We start from the raw sequence: 17,804 nt of genomic DNA, 5'->3' as shown, positions 1-17,804 counted from the left end.
GAGCACAGAAACTCCACTGCATTGAGCACCAGGAGCACAGAAACTCCACTGCATTCAGCACCAGGAGCACAGAAACTCCACTGCATTCAGCACCAGGAGCACAGAAATTCCACTGCATTCAGCACCAGGAACACAGAAACTCCACTGCATTCAGCACCAGGAGCACAGGAACTCCACTGCTTTCAGCACCAGGAACACAGCAAAAGGAGGTTAAGATACAGAACCCGAGCTGAGTGGCTGACTGACCTTCAGAGAACTATTTTACAACCTTTCAAACATTCCATCTGAAAGAGCAACTTGCTTCAGTTTGAGTCCAGTGCAGTGAGAGATGCAAGAGTTGAACAAGCATCAGGCTGCTCTCATTGAGCAAGAAATCAGTAAATGGCACAGCCCTGTAAATCACATTTTCATTGTTGTGTCCAAGTGATTACACATGAATACCTGCTACAAGGTGGAGTGTTAGGACAGGTAATTGCAACCTGAGATTCCTTCTTTCTCAAGAGCTACAAATGAGGTTAAGGGCTGCCAGCCACAAGCCTTGCAGTTGCAGAGGTATTTTTAATTTATATTATTTCCCTCAATTAAGTAGACTGGGGGTTTGGGTTTGTTTATGGAGGGTTTTTTGTTGGTTTTTGTTTTTTCTCTACACAGGAACAACAGCCAAGAAATACCAAATATTCAAGAGAAACCTCTCTTTCCTCAGCACAGCAATGTGATGCTAAGATTTGATTCTTATGACATTTATACACTGAAGTTTTACATGAGCACAGTTAAGCTTTCAAAAAAATGATTTTTTCAGCACAGTGACTGCACAGTGGGAACAGTTTTAATCCAGTGGGACAAAGCTGTGCTAAGCTCCACCCAGCTCAGCACACCAACCTTGCAAGGCACAGTGAGCCTCAGGTGTCAATGTTGGGATCAGCTCAGGTCAGCAGCTGAAGGGAAAAGAAAACAAAGCAGCACAAAGAGGAGATTTTGCTCCTCCCAGCAGGACTTCACCTCTAGGAGCAAAGTGATGCCCAAGAGCCTCCAAGCCCCAAGAGCTGTGAGGAAAAGCTTTATTCTGAGCACTGGGAGAAGGCCAGGTGCTCACTGTTAAACTGGTCTGTGTGCCAGGGGAGGAGAGGCAAAGTGCTCTGCAGGGCTGAGGTGCCAATTGGCTTTTGCTCCATCAGGAAGAGAAATCCTGTCTGAGTGGAGCAATGTGAGCCAGCAGAGGTGTCCTGCTGCAGGTCCTGCCAGGGACCTCCTGGGTCACCTGGGCACCTCACCTGCTGCTGAATTCCTTCCCATGATGTACAGAAAAACCCCAAAACAGAGATGATTTTCAGAAGGCATTTAAGCATGTAAATAATTTCAACTGAGGATGGTGTTAATGTCCAGAGGATTAAAACTACATCCTTAGCCTCATCTCAGGGTGACACCATGAGCCACATGGTGTGTCACTGGACACCTCACCTGATGCTGAATTCCCTCCCATGATATACAGAAAACCCCAAAAGAGAGCTGATTTTCAGAAGGCATTTAAGCATGTAAAGAATTTCAACTGAAGGTGGTTTTAATGTAGAAAGCAGTTAAAACTACCTGCTTAGCCTCTCTCAGGGTGACACCATGAGCCACATGGTGTGTCACTGGACACCTCACCTGCTGCTGAATTCCCTCACATGATGTACAGAAAAATCCCAAAACAGAGCTGATTTTCAGCAAGCATTTAAACCATGGAAATAGTTTCAATTGAGGATGATGTTAATGTACAGAGCATTAAAACTCCATGCTTAGCTCATCTCAGGGTGACACCATGAGCCACACCATGAGCCTTGCAGCTGAGATCACTAAAATTATCACCCTCAGTGCTCTTTTCCCCAAAATCCCTGGGATTCTTCACAGAGCTCTGCCAGCCATGCTGAGAGGAGCAAAACTGCAGCCTGGGAACAAACACTGCTGAGAGGGAAAACACTAATAACTTCTAGAAATGCTCTCAGCTAGATGAGATTCATATTTCATTGTTAAAAACCAAGTTATATCCTTTTTTCGTTCATTAAATATTTTCACATACAGAAAAAAAAATCACAGATAACTACAATTATCTAAAAGAGTTTGTTGTTCTTGAACTGGTTGAAAGCATATTCTTAAAGCAATCTGCATAAATACTTGAGCACAGCAGATAGCACTGAAGGTGGCTGCAGGATGCCATGGAGTGAAAATGCACAGATGAGGCTGCAAAAATAGCAAATAACCATGAAATGCATGAATCAGTGATGACTTCGTGAATTTCTGCTGTCTGAGGTGAATGTTTTGCTCTGCAGAAAAGGATTGCAAACTGCTGCAAAAAAGTCTTCAAAACCACTGTAATATATATGTCAAAAAATAAATTACTCTGAAGTTTGCTGCCCTGCCCTCTTTGAAAGAATTACATAAATCAGCAACTTCCTCCCTTCCACTGAAATACTAATTAAAATAAAGGAAGCAGAACATTATCATTTTCCATGGAAAGCTTGCTCTGACCTCAGAGAGTTGCAATATTTCAGAGAGCACCATGGCAATGTCTATCAGAACTCAGCAAGGCAATAAAAGGTTTTGGAGCTGAAATCTCTCCCTGTGTTATCTGGAGGAGATTTCCCTCCTGTCAGAATGCTCCCACCACCTTCTCCTTCCCTGACCTACTTTGCATTCCTCTCTGCTTCCTCCTGGACTCTCACAATTAGGTTTATTCCTGTCTATCATCACGTTCATTTGCAAAAATCTGCAAAATGTCAGAAGCCACGGAAATGTAAAAACGTGAACTCAAAAGGAGAGGGAGGAAAATCGATGCTTCTGTGTCAAAGGTCAACCTGCCTGTTTCCAAAAGCACTCTGCTGGATTTTAGACTCTGAGAGAAGCCATGGCTCTGGCTCAGATGTGCACTCAGATCTCCTGATAGCCAGTGCTGGAGCAGCACAGAGCTGATGATGTGCAACGTTCAGCTGCAGCTCTGCTGCTCCAGGCTGGGGAAGCTGTTGGGACAAAGAGCTCAGATTGCCACCCTGCAGAGCTCAGGGTTTGGTCAGGAAAGCTGCTGCTCTGAAATCCCCCTTTACAGCAAGGCTGAGTGCTGAACATGGGAGGGTGGAAGGAATCAGTGCAGATATGGATATCTGTCACTGTTGAGCTGCTAGCAGAGAAAAAAGGTCTGGGTTCAAAGTGTGGCATCAAGAGAAAGGTTTTATTATTTAATTCCAATTTATATAGACTTTTCAAAGGTCACCCAGATTGGTCAGTTGGAAGCTTCCCCCTAGGCCTGATTGGCCAGGCCTGAACTGTCCATATTTTGAGAAACTGTTTCAACAAACATCCAAACTTTATCTTTGTTTATAAAAACACAGGAAGAAGAGAGAAAGAATTCTCACAGGAAAGGTCTGTGCTAGCCACAGATCTCCAAGGCTGTGTTTGCAGAGAATCCTGCAGCCCCAGCATGGTGACCAAAAGGGGATTTCACTCATCACACCCAGGGCAGGGTGCAAACCACAGCCAGACTGAGCCTCAGCAAGGGGATGAATGATCAAACATCACAGGAATGGATAAAACCCACATGCAGCTCAAGCTATGCTGATCAAACATCACAGGAATGGATAAAACTCACATGCAGCTCAAGCTATGCCATAACAACTGCTGGGAAAGCAGAACCAGGTATTCTGGCAAACCAGGAACAGATAATTCCCACACCATGAACTCACCAGCATAGACATTCATTCCCAATAACATTTAGCCCCAGCTGGCTAAAAAGCTAAACAGAAGCAGCAGTTTTGCTTCTACCAAGGCTTCTTTTATCTGTACTGTGCCCACTTAAGGAAGCATGAATTTTAATTTAGTCTGACACTTGATGTATTTTTAGGTTTGGTTTTTGCATCCTTTGTACACAACTCAAGTTCCAAGCTAGGAATGTGTTTGAGGGTGTTAAACAGTGCACATTAAAAAAGCCTTTTTCATGTAAACTGTCACTTTGCACTTCTCACGTGTGCAGAGGTTCATCTGAAGGAAGATGATATTAGCACAGAAAACTGCTCTCCCTGGGGATGCAAAGATAAATTAAATAAAAGATCTGCCAGTTCTTTAAGATTTACTGCTATATGTATTTGCCAAAAGGTTTGTTTTAATGGGAAGGGTTTCAGGGTTCCTTCTGTCTGTCTGCTGCACACACGTGAGGTTGATAAATCTCTGGGCAGTGCAGAGAATTTGGACAATCTGAGGGTTTGATGAAGTTATCTAGAAATGACTGAAGTGATCTTTGATCACAAATATACAGCAGCATTGGCAGTCAAAGGTTTGCCTGGAAATAAAAAGCATCGTGTGGGAGAGACTTTTGGAGAATTCCTAGCTGTTTTCCCCATTTCCTGGGTTCATTCAGAGGAAAGGGAAGATGGACACGTGGGATGGAAAATATTGGAAATATTAGTATAATTCACAAAACCTCCTTTGTCCTTTCTTCCACATTTATTTTAAGGTGAATAATGGCCTAGCAAGTGGTGGATAAATATGATGAAGTGCTAGATACACCTGATAAAAGCAAAGCTAAATTTAACCCCAAACACTGCCATTCACTCCAGAGATGAGGAGCAGAGCAAAGCACCTGAGGGATGCTGCTCATGACATTTTTCTCATCATCTCATTCTCCCCCAGGAATGCCCAAGTGACAAATCTAACTCAGTTCTGCACTACTGCATGCACACACTGTTAATGATTCATTTTTCAGCAGAGGTCCCACAGAACATGACCCAGGGCAGCAGGTGAGGTGGCAAACACAGCCCAGCAGATGGCACAGCTCTGGACAAACCCATCCATTTACATTAATGTTGGTGAGCCTGGAGAGTTTAAATGAGCCTTTGAGGAGGATAAGGGTGTGACTTCGTGATATTCCATGGAATTGGCTGAAAATCTGAATAATCTAAGAGAAAACCAAACTAAGCAGCTCCTAAATCTCTCAGAGGTCACACTGAGTTGGCCTCATTAGCCACACAAACAGAGCAATGGTTTTATCCCAAAGTACAGAGGCTAATCACAGGTGTGGGAATAGCTCTGAAAACTCTCATTTAGCTCTTACCATTATTAAACCATTAATATTGTTGTGTAATTAATAGTCTGGTTTGCACTGTAATATGATAAGGATTAAATAAATGATCCCCAGTGGCTAATTTGCCTGAAGGTATGGACATAAAGCATCCTTTAATCTGTGGAGTGTGAAAATCAGCTCAACACTCACACCTCACCTTTCCCCATTCCCTGGGATGGACTCAGGTTTTTCCTGATCCCACAAGTGGTTTTTAGTGGATTGGGCTGTGCAAAATCCCACTGAGGAGAGGTTTGTCCAGGAAGGAACACATCAAGTGTGAAGCTCTCCCTGGGAAATCTGCAACGTGAATAAAAGTGGCAAATCCAAGTCAATGAGCTCTTCAGCAGCTCTAGATTAAAAGGTTTTTTTTTTTGGTGGATTATTTTATTGTGAATGAGGCATTGCCCTCTCCACAGACTCCTCACACCACCCTGCACACTCCTAATTTCCAGGCACTCCAGTGGATGATGAGCAATGAATATATTGCTGTTTTATATGTCCTAGAGGTGGCAAAAGCTGAGCATTAGTGATTAAATGAAAGAAGTTAAAAGGTGCTGTCAACAGCGTCCTTCTCTCTAAAGGTTTGATTTCTTCACCATTCTTGCTCTTGTTGCTTTAAGTGGAGAAAAATGCTGTGGTAGTGATTTCTTTATTAGAAATGTCAATAGGGTCTGCCAGGCTTTAATCAGCTCACTCTGCTCTTAGACCAGCCTGGCACAAACTAACTTTATGAAATGAATGCCTGCTGCATTGAGGTTACTGTTAAAATACTGCAAATTCCTCCAGCACACTGAATACAGCATTATCCAGTCTGAATGGAAAATCTGTTAATCCCCAGAGATGGAGAAGCACTGCTGGCAAAGCCTGGAGCAGTGCTGCTGACCTTCCCCATTCCAGCTCTCTTTTTGCTCAAGTTTTAAATCACTGTGGCTTTTTTCCCCATTTTTATGTTCACACATTGAAAGCTCCTGTGTTCACTGATTCCAAATTTGTGGTTAACCTGCCCAGCTGCCACCTCTGAGCACAGCTGAGGAACTTGTCACTGCCCAGCTCTGAACTTCACTGATCCTCTTTCTTGCCCTGATCCCTGAAGAATTAACTCCTCAGTGACAACTCTGCCACACCAGCCTGGCCTGAGGCTGGACAGATTTATCTCCTGCTGCTCACTCTGGAACTAGGGAAGAAACAGTGAGAACTTTCTGCTCCTCGTTCTGCTGAGCAGCAGAGAAAGGAAAAGTGAAGAAAGCATGGGAAAAGGGAGAAATCATGGAAAAAGGGAGAAATATTTCAGTTCCACTTGGTCAGGATTGTTCATGAAACTCACAGTATACCTGGGGACACTGGACTGAGCTTTTCACTCCTCACCACCACCCAACACCATTGAAGCATTTTTGAAATTCAGATCTCAGTCCAGTTTTTAATTAGAAAATGCATCCAAAATTCCCTTCTCACCCTAGAATATCTTGTCATGTTTACTGTAAAAGCCCACATCATTCCCATGCCCCAAGGCTGCCCATCCAGAGAATTCATTTCAATAAATGGTTCAAGGAAACATCGTTGCTGAATTTCAAGCAAGTGTCCAAATCCCACTGAGGCCAGTAAAATTTCAGGTTAAATGAAATCCCTCAGGGACTCAGGGGCTGGGGAAGGATCCACCCTGTGCTCTAGGGCAGCCTTACAGAGGGAGCTTGCCAGGATGAGAACACTGAAGGAGAGCAATTATGCCAAATCCAAATTCCAAACCTCCCATCTGAGTTTCTCATGATGAGCTCTCTCTCCTTGGCTAACCACACCAGTCAGGGCTGCCCTGTGAAGAGCATTCACTCGTTTTTATTCACTTTCCCCAGTTTTATCTGTTGCCAGAAGATGGATTTTGGTTCCACTGACAGCCCTCAGCTCCTCCTGCACGGCAGCAAGAGCGACCAAGAGCAGCTCAGTATGTGCAAACTGATGAACTGCAACTAAACAAATGGTTTGGCTTCAGAAGGGATCTGCTTTTCCAGCCAGAGATCCATAAAACATTGCAAAAAAACCAGAAACCTCAACAGCTCGTGAGGCTTTTGATTTCTTCAGAATGAAACAAGAGGGGCAGAGAGAAGTAAGTTGAGAATTTCATCTCAACTCTGTTGTTTGAGGCTGGGCTCTTTGAGCTCGAGCTGCAAGGAGGAAATGGCATCTTTCAGCCTTGGTTTGCTCTTCCCAGCTCCTCATTTCCCACAAGACACTGAGCAGGAATCATGACAGATGACTCCTCTGATCCATCCCTTTACCCCAGTTTTACAGCACAGAGCAGGGAATTGATTGGATTTTGCCTGAAAAAGAGACAGCATGTAATAACCCTTGTCTGGGAAGGATAAATAACATGCTGAGTGGAGGTAGAAAAGCACCTTATCTGTTAATTGTAAGGAAAACTGTAAAATCAATGGGAATATAACAAACCAGGCAGAGCAAGTTTCAAATTTCCCTTCAGGTGAGCAAGGAAAGAGTTCCCATTTCCAAGGAGGAGGTCAGGGCTGTCATTTTGCACATTTCCAGTGCACTGCTGGTTATTTCTCTGCCCATTTTCACTGTGGGGCTGTTTAATTTGCTGTCAGCTCGAGCATCTCTCAGTCCCACAGGGTGTGGATTCCTGGATCCCAGCATTTCCCAGAGCTCTGGGTACCTCTGCAGTTGGATTTTACAGAAAACTCCTTGTTCAGGCAGCAAGTTGGGGGCTCAGGAGGAGTAAAACAGCAGCATCTCAACTCCTATAAAATCTGCCTTTTTGTTCAAAGCAAGACATGCAGTGACAACTCCACTGCTTCCTCCTGTGTCCCCAAAGAACCCAAATCCCACTGCAGCTGGACAGATGTGTTACCAACCCCTCCAGAGCAGAGCAGAGCACTGCTTGGCTGAGCTGCATTTGAGCATTTGGCAGAGCAGAGCAGCAGCTCAGCTCTCCCTGCAGCCCCCAGGAGATGCTGCTGGTGTCCTGCAGGAAAGGTTGGGCTGGAGGGAAATCACTGCCATGGGATGGAGCATCTCATTCATTGAAATCCTCCTCATCTCCTCACAAAATGACATTTGCTGTGCCTCACTGGGTGCTGAGCTCTCCAAACCACACAGGGAGCAGGAGAAAGTGCAGGATTGACCATCAGAGCCCCTGCAGAGCTCCCAGCACAGCCAGCAATGTCTCCTGGGCTGGAGGGAAATCACTGCCATGGGATGGAGCATCTCATTCACTGAAATCCTCCTCATCTCCTTACAAAATGACATTTGCTGTGCCTTGTTCAGTGCTGAGCTCTCCAAACCACACAGGGTGCAGGAAAACATGCAGGATTGACCATCAGAGCCCCTGCAGAGCTCCCAGCACACCCAGCACTGTGTCTGTTGGGCTGGAGAGAACTCACTGCCCAAGGATGGAGCATCACATCCACCCAGAGCATCCTCCTCATCTCCTCACAAAATGACATTTGCTGTCCCTGGTTCAGTGCTGAGCTCTCCAAACCACACAGGGAGCAGGAAAACATGCAGGATTGACCATCAGAGCCCCTGCAGAGCTCCCAGCACAGCCAGCAATGTTTCTGCTCAGTGCCATTCCAGCAGCTCAGCTCCAGTCAGACCTTGCAAAGCTCCTGCAGTTCTGGACAGGCAGAAAATGAGCACAAAGCTCCCACTGGCAATATACACCCAGGATTAATTCACTAAATGTTGTTCCTCTGACCAAAAAATGTTCAAATGTTTTCATCTAATGCATCTGATATAGTTAATTACCTGACGAGGAATTTGGATAGTGCCCCAAGAGGTTTTTTCTAAATAAAACATGACTACAAATGGGGTGGAAATCACAACTTTCGTTACATATAAAAGATGTTTCCTTCACTAGGATTTATCTAAGGGAAGTGAGAAATTGTATAAATTCTAAATGAAGCGCCAGAGGCTATTCACGCTGTCCTTTAAATAAAATTAAACACCCACTCAGAGCCTTGGCAAACAAATAAATGTTACAAGTGAACAGAGGGAAGTATTTTCTGAGAGCTTTGTGTCTGAACTACCCAGACAGAAGGGGTTCAGTTGGGTTTTGGGGAGGGAGGGACAACATTTTCCTATTCTGAAATCAGAATTTAACAACAAGAATTGAACTGGCAGAGGTTTTCCCAGAGTTTCAGCTGCACCAGCAGCGAACATTTAAATGGAGTTAGCAAAGCTGGCTGTGTGATTAGAGGCACCCAGGAGTTGGGCACATCCACTCTCCAGGTGTGTGCCACAAGCCATTTCCATTTCTGAGTCAGGCTAAGCACAGAAATCAAAGTGACTGCACTGCCATTCATCCAGGGATTTTCCATGTGCCATGCCAGAGCTGAACAGCAAAGAAAACATGGCAAATATTCCATTTCCTCAAGCCTGCTGCAATGTAAAGCTGACCAAAGAGAAACCCAGTTAATTCAACAATACTGCTAATTATTCCTTTTGAAATGGAAAATTTCTGCATACACAATACTACTCAAAATTAAATATCTTAATTCCTGTTAACTGAGAGGTGGCATGAAAGAATTCCTTTGACCCAGGTGCTATTATTAAATTAATTACAAGTCTAAATTCTATTAAAGGGAGTTAGGGAAGAACAAACAGATTCAATATAAATATGCCAACAAATCCAAAGCTATTAAAGATAGCTGCAATTTTTCAGCCTCTGAGAAATAAAGAATTACCGTCCAAAGTGCTGCTTGCAAAACGTGGTGCCTAAATTGAAGTCATAACTTGATGTCAAATCTATCACAGAGCCAAAGAAACACAGAACAGGATCCACGACAGACAAAAATTCTTGTTATTACATTATTCCTGCAAATGAAGAAACTCAGGGAATAATATGTTGGTTTGACTGCAGGGAACAAAAATAACAAGCAGGGCAAAGCAGGAATTTGGTTGAGTTTCCCACTCAGAACACTACGAGAAAAACTCTGCACTGCTGAGACACATTAGAGGTACCAAAACAATTAGTAATTTTGGTGGTGCCACCACCTAGAGCATAAAATACCTTCTCATTTCAAGATTCCTATATTTCTTAAATTCAGCATTTCCTAAATTCAACGTTTCCTAAATTCAAGATTTCCTAAACTCACCATTTCCAAAATTCAGCAGTCATAATTCCTTAAAATTCGTATTTCCTTCTGCTGCAAGCCAACCTCTCATCTCTTTGCCCAAACTAAGATTACCTTCTCCAGATAACTGCAACACTCTCTCCAGATCACAAGCACTCCCCATTTCTGTCAGGTGCTGTTTTTCCTTTGTTTCAGACCTTTTTCCATCTGTTCAGCTGTTTACTGGCAGAGGAAACCAATTTCCAGGCAGACATTGGTACTGAACTGAGTATATTTTTGCATTTCATTTGTGCTTTTCTCCTCTGTGTTTTCCCCAAATTCTGCATTTGTTCAGCTATGATCTAAAGGTAGAAAGAGGGCAGAGCCTTTTTTCTTTAATAATCCTCAGAAAGTACTTTAATAAAGCAATCTTGTTATGGTTCTATCACTGGCAAACCTCCATCCCACAGTAATAAGATTCAAACTCCTAATCCTTGTTCAAGCAAATTGTCATTCAGCCCCAGAAAGCTGCAGCCAGGAGACCTTCAGCCTTTCTGTGCACCTGCCTGTGTTTGCTCAGGAAATGAGCAATTCAAGGGACACCGAGAGCAGCAGGAATTAGCTGCACAAACCTCTTATTCACCTTCCTCTCTCAATTCTGAGGCTCTTTTTTTTCCCCCTCTTAGTCTGCTAAATCTATAGACATCTTTGGTTTTTAGTGATGGATCCATAGGAGTGAAAAATGAAAATAAACAGGTATTGGCCACTGTCAGCTACTGAGGACTCAAAAAACTTCCCTCAGCAAAAGTACCAAGAACAGCCAAAAATTTCTGCTATTTTTTAATTGTCTTCCCCATGGAAATCATCTTAGAGAGGCAAATTGTCTGTCCATTTACCTGTCAGTCCCACCCTGAACATGATTATTTGAGATGGAAAACATCAAATCAGTGATTTTTCAGTCACAGAACTCACAGAGAATGGGTTTTGGATGTCAGAAATGTGTCATTTCTAGGGTCAACTGGGAACAAAAAGTTGCAGAAGTTTGCAAAAAGTTGCAAAATGCATTCTTTCCTGCTGCCCATTCTGCATTAGAGCAGGAAGGTGATTTTTCCCCCGTAACATTTTATCAGCAATGCTTTCCTGCTCTCCCAATGCCTAAGAACAGCACTGAACCAAATTTCCCAGCTATCAACACACAGAAATTTGTTTGTTCATTTTGGTGAATATTTCCATGCAGTTTTCTCACTCTTTCCTCCCCAAAGCAAGCTGGGAAAAGCTGTTTTTTTAGGCTTCTTTGACAGCCAAACATCTCAATCCCATGGAATGTCTCCATTTCTACTGGGTCTCTTCTTTCATTTAGTTTTTATGATTCTCTGACAGAACTGGAATGTTCACATGTAAAACAAGAATTCCCCATTGCCAGGGTGGGTGTGATCCTTCCTGGCTCGTGCACTCTGCTAGGAATTTGACAGAAGCACAGACAACACACATCCAGATCTATTCCAGCAACCTGCTAAAAAATACTACAGGAAACCTACTTTAAATCTCATTTTCAAAACATTTTGCAAAGCATTTGTGCAAAACGCCTTATCATGCAACTGGGCATGTTGACACCCACCAGCATTTTAACCAGAACTACTTTTGATCTCTGCCTTTCAACCTCAAATTGAAAGTATTTTCTACTCCCACCTCTTTCAGCATGCTTAGTCTCCATGGAGACTACAGGTCCATCGCTACTTTTCCCTTTTTTTTAATTAACACCATGACCATACATCACTTGAGTGCAAATGCAGAATTTTCATGGGCTTTCCACTCCATTTCAGTGGGATTATAGGGCAGAGAACCTTGAATGGGGAGAGCTAAATGCAGTGTCTGCTGATAAGGCTATCAAACCAAAGTTTGATCAAACACCTGAGGGAAAGACACAGTGAAACCAAACATTTCAGTAAGTGCAGCACTGTTAGACTTGCCACAAATGATGTCCACTACAGCTCCAATTTGTTTATTTGCCTTTTATCCAGGGTTTTCAAAAGCTTTTATAGACACTAAGCATGTGATGCTTACAGTTATCCCTCAGTCTGGGGATCTGGACAGTCCTGCTGTCCCCACGCTTTGTGTGACAAAAACTTTATGTGACAAACACTTTCTGTGACAAAGCAAACCCTGCCTGTGCCATTCCTGCTCTGAGCTCACCCCAGATGTGGTGCTGCTGACACCCCAGATGTAGTGCTGCTGCTCACAGCCCAGACGTGCTGCTGACACTCCAGATGTGGTGCTGCTCACAGCCCAGATGTGCTGCTGACACCCCAGATGTGCTGCTCACACCCCAGATGTGGTGCTGCTGACACTCCAGATGTGCTGCTCACACCCCAGATGTGCTGCTCACACCCCAGATGTGGTGCTGCTCACACCCCAGATGTGCTGCTCACACCCCAGATGGGCTGCTGATACCCCAGATGTGGTGCTGCTGACAGCCCAGATGTGGTGCTGCTCACAGCCCAGATGTGCTGCTGACACCCCAGATGTGCTGCTCACACCCCAGATGTGGTGCTGCTGACACTCCAGATGTGCTGCTCACACCCCAGATGTGCTGCTCACACCCCAGATGTGGTGCTGCTCACACCCCAGATGGGCTGCTGATACCCCAGATGTGGTGCTGCTCACACCCCAGATGTGGTGCTGCTGACAGCCCAGATGTGGTGCTGCTGACAGCCCATGGTTCCCACTGATCCCTGTCCCTCTCCACCTCCTGAGGCTGCTTCCCTCCTCTGGCACTCCAGGGCATTGCCAAAAAGCCATTTTGGGGACCTGACACCATAATTCAGCAGTGTTTTGTGGCACCTGAGATGCCTAAAGCATTCCCTCCCAGCCAAGCCAGAGCAGCAGGGGAAGGAAGGAGTTTCCCTCTCAGCAGCACAGCTGCTAACTCAGCTGCAGGCATGGAATGGGAACATCTCAGAGCTGCTCACAAACCTGCACTGGGGAATGCAATTCTTGCCTTGCTCAGGCTCTGAGTTGAGCACATTGCACAACCTGCACCACACCCAGCTCTGCCCAGCCCCCTGTGCTAGAAATACAGCAACACCTGGTAAGTGAATACAGACAATGAAAACACCTCAGCCAACACCCTCTTCTCTCTTCTGCTGGAAACAATTCCACTCAGCAGACTCTGACACCAATAGAGCAGATTTCATTTCCCTTCAGAGCAGAGGTGACACTGCAGTCCCACAAGGTCTCTCCAGACTCAGCAGCCCTTTGTTATCATCTTGCACTCCTCTCTTTCTTGCCCTCATTTCAAAAATAATAACAGAAAACATGAAAGAGTAAAAGCCAACAGTCTTGGCTCAGTACCTTTTGTGAAACGAACCAAGAAAAGTTTGGAATTAAAATCCCATTTTCCTATGAGGGAAAGACCCCCAAACACCAACCCACCTTCCTCCTGTGTGCCCTTGTAAGTTATTAATTGGGGTTGTACTTTCAAAGTGCTCGCAGAAAAGCACAGAGGAAAAGCTATTGACTATGTGATTTTGAAGAGGGATGAGGGAACAGAGCTCTGCCTTGTCTGCTGGCTGTGAATCAGCCCAGGATCCATACAGCAGCAGCACCAGGGCTGATCAATCTTTATTCCTGCACAATCAAGCAAAGCTGCATCTTCAAGTCCCTTTCCTGACAGCTCATAAAACGATGGTATTGATCACGATGCCCGAATTTGTGGTTTTGACAATAAAAGCAATTTGTTTGGGGAGGGAAATAGCCGTATGAGGTGAATGCACGTGGTTTATTAACTTCAAAAAATAATTCTTCTGAGCAATAATACCAAAGGTTAGACAGAACTTTTTAACCTTGAAGATTTTAACTTCCATTCTCCCTCCTCCTGAGAGCTTTTATTGGAGATTTGGGAGTCAGAGGTGTGCCTCCCTCCTGCCACAGCTGATTTTCGTGTGCTGCTCAAGGTGAATGCTGCTCAGCTCATCTCAGTTCAGGTGGAACTGTGGGATTCCCACGAAATCAACCCCAAATCACCAAGTCCCTTCTGTTGCTGTAAGGCAGAATTTCCAGCACTGAGCCCAGCCCAGGCCTGAGGCAGCTGTGGTGCCAATCCTGCTGGGAAAGAGGAAGAGCAAGGAGCTCCTGCTTGGAAAGCAGGAACTAAGGAAGTTCCTCACCCCAGAGAAGAGGCTGGAAATGACCACTGCTTGTCCTAAGCCTGTGCAACTCCTGTGCCCCAAACCTCTCCATCCAGGGCTCTCTGGAGGTTCCTGGCCCTTCTGCACTCAGACACTGTATGTAAAGGAAGGTACCCTGGCTGAGCCATTTCACTCCCCAGCACCACTAAACTGAGATTTGCCAGCTCCCAGTGAGCTAAAGGAGACACAAATCAGTCTGAGGAACCAGCCCAGTTCATGGGAAAGAGCAAGAGGATGGGAAGGGGCTGCACAGAGCAGTACAGATGTTCCTCAGGGCAGCATCCAGCTGTGGCTCCTTGTTGGGCAGCCAGGGAGATCAAAGCAAGTCCTTGGGGTTGGCAATCAGCCCTCAGCACTCGAGTTGTCACCCTCAGCACTGGTGTTGTCACCCTCAGCACTCGAGTTGTCACCCTCAGCACTCGAGTTGTCACCCTCAGCACTGGTGTTGTCACCCTCAGCACTGGTGTTGTCACCCTCAGCACTCGAGTTGTCACCCTCAGCCCTCCAAACACACCTGTCCTGCACTGAATGTCACCCACAGGGGAGCTGGCAGTGCCTTCTCTGCCTTCCAGCCAGAGAGAACTTTCCCATCTCCCTTCCAAACCATGCTTTCAGCTCCTCCCCAGCTCCACATGTGACAGCTGAGCACCCAAGCCAGGGCTGAACCACAGAGCCAACAGCTTCTGGCAATTGCTTCAGCATGGAAAAGAAGGAGCTCCACGAGGATGGATCAAGAAGGAGCTCCACGAGGATGGATCAAGAAGGAGCTCCACGAGGATGGATCAAGAAGGAGCTCCACGAGGATGGATCAAGAAGGAGCTCCACGAGGATGGATCAAGAAGGAGCTCCACGAGGATGGATCAAGAAGGAGCTCCACGAGGATGGATCAAGAAGGAGCTCCACGAGGATGGATCAAGAAGGAGCTCCACGAGGATGGATCAAGAAGGAGCTCCACGAGGATGGATCAAGAAGGAGCTCCACGAGGATGGATCAAGAAGGAGCTCCACGAGGATGGATCAAGAAGGAGCTCCACGAGGATGGATCAAGGAGCTCCACGAGGATGGATCAAGAAAAAGCCACTTTCCTACAGAACTCTCTCCTTGCTCGGCTCTTTCATCCAAGAAACGACAAGCTCTTATTGAAGATTTTTCCACAATTGCCTATTGATAAGCATTCAGCTGCCTGGAGACTCTCTATTATGTTTTTGCTCTGCTCTGTTTATTTTCATGACACATACAAGAAATAACCATCTCTGAGTCATCTCTGCTGCTGTCAGATCTGAGCCACACATGCACAGGCAGCGTGAGACTCATTTTCTCACAGAACCTGGCTGAAATCTCCTTTCTTCTCCAAAGAAAAACCCAGGGAAATTAATGAAAAACTGACCTAGCTATAGCTACTTGCTTTATTTCCTTCATTAAAAATGATAAATGCATTCCTGAGCTAGCACACGTATAGCACTGCTGGCTGTATTTATGCCAGAAATAAGCATAAGTTCTTTACTTGGAAATAAAACATCCTACACCCATTATTAGGGAGAGATCTGCACAACACACTGCAGCACTTCAATATATCCACTTGCCTGTTGACACCTCTCTGAAATAGGAGGAATATTATAGTGGTAAAAATAGAAAGCATGAATATTGTTGACGGGTAAACAAAAAAAGAAAGCAATATCCACAGAGTGCAGAAACAATATGCAAATTGAGACCTAATGTAGCTGCAGAAAAAAAAAAATCTCATATTTTAGGAGAAGAAAAGCTTGAGGAATTGACTTGATGTCTTTATGCACTTTCTTGGATGTGTGGCTCACACAGCACAGATTTCAGGTGAATTTAATCTCCAATATATTGAAATTTCAGTCGCCTAACAACACACACATGTATGTAACTTAATTTGAGTTATTAGCCATGGAAATCATTCTTAAGGTCTGCTATGCTGCTGCACTAATTCCTTTCCTATTTCTACCAGGAATTTTGGGGTGAAAAACAAAGCAGCAAAAGCTGTGAGCACTTTGCAACTCCATGGCTTTTGTCCCTGGAAAGCTTCTGGAGTTTTCCAAACCCTCACAGCTCTGGGCTCAAGTTTGGTACAAGACTGGAGATTCAAGCTGGTTATGGTCAACTTGATTCCTTTGCAGTGACATTCACTGGGACAGAAAACATACAGATTCTTGCACACCTACAGTAATATGAAACCCTTCCCAAGTACTATCTGTAGAAAATCAAACGCATTCCAATTGTTGGATAATTTCTTTTTTCCCCAGGTCTCTACTGCATTAAAGACTTCCCTGTGCAGTTCTTTTCTCCAGCAACACCTTCCTCTATAGGAACATCATCTTTTACCAGAGCACACGACTCTGTTAACTTGAGTATCTTAGTCTGGTGACCATTAAGGCAGAAATATTCAGCAGAATAAATTGACACTCCAGACTGTTTGAAGTGTCCTTTAATCTTCTGCATGATTTTAGAAGTTCAGCTGGTTATTTCATTTCGAGATCAGACTAAATCAACTCTCTCTCCTCCCCCTCCTCCTTTTCTTGTAAAAGAACTGTGACAGCCTGGAGGAATATTGTCTGTCTTGGTTCAGCAGTGCCCTGGAGGTGCAAAGCCACAGATGAGTTCAATCCAGCTTGTTTCACTGCTAATTTCAGAGGCCATGGAGAGCTGCTTCTTCCCCTGCCTTACCAGGCAAATTGACTTTCTAATTTTAGAGCAGGAGACTTTGCTGAGGCACAGACAGAAAGTGCTGCTTTTCTGGGGGATCTAAATACAGATTTACACTTCTGAAAAACAGATCCATACAGACAGGACTGGGCTGGACAGGAATTCTCCTGCCTAGGAGTTGTTTTCACCTGATAATTGTGCATTTCCATCGAATTAAACTCTGCACTTTCTGAGGGAAGCACCTGGACTAGCATCAGCAGTTCATGAGGACTTCTGGGTGTGTTTACAAGTCAGGATTACAACTGAAGAGTAAAATCTTGACTTGTGGTTTATCCAGGAAGCAGAAGCAGCATTTCTTTCCATAAACAAGATTAATCCCTTAAACCACTGAACAAGAGATATTTTCCTAGAGAATTACATAAGAATGATGAAAGTGCCAAAACTAGAAACCTCAAGTAAAGAGCAAAAATACAGTTTTTCCAAAACAACTGCTGATTCCCACCAGCTCGGAGATTTGATGCAAGGCTGCATTTCCAAAACTGCCATTTATCCCCAAACTCTGGAGACAGCTAAATTCTTGATCGTTTGCTGCTGAGAGCCACTGCAAACAAGATTTATTTTCACGTCCTTTATGAGAACAAAGTCTTGATTTTTGAACAAATAGTAATTTTTCATCAAGACACTGTAATTCTCTTTGAGACTCTTAAGGGCTAAGTCAGAGGTTTATCTGACTAAAATACAGCAAACAAATGCAGAATAAACCCCCAGCCCCCCTCTCCTCCTCAGAGCTCGTGGTGTTGGACGT

General features: G+C 44.6%; 1 protein-coding gene across 4 annotated transcripts in view; it reads right to left on the bottom strand.

Moving 5' to 3' along the window:
- TMEM132D (transmembrane protein 132D) overlaps positions 1 to 17,804 on the bottom strand; it is a 190,925-nt gene that overhangs the window by 90,093 nt on the left and 83,028 nt on the right. The window lies entirely within an intron of this gene.

Source organism: Lichenostomus cassidix, chromosome 15 (assembly GCF_008360975.1).
Source record: "Lichenostomus cassidix isolate B80296 chromosome 15, HeHo_3.0, whole genome shotgun sequence".
NCBI lineage: Eukaryota > Metazoa > Chordata > Aves > Passeriformes > Meliphagidae > Lichenostomus > Lichenostomus cassidix.
Note: the sequence above shows the minus strand (reverse complement) of the source record. Positions and strands in the feature narration are given on the sequence as shown.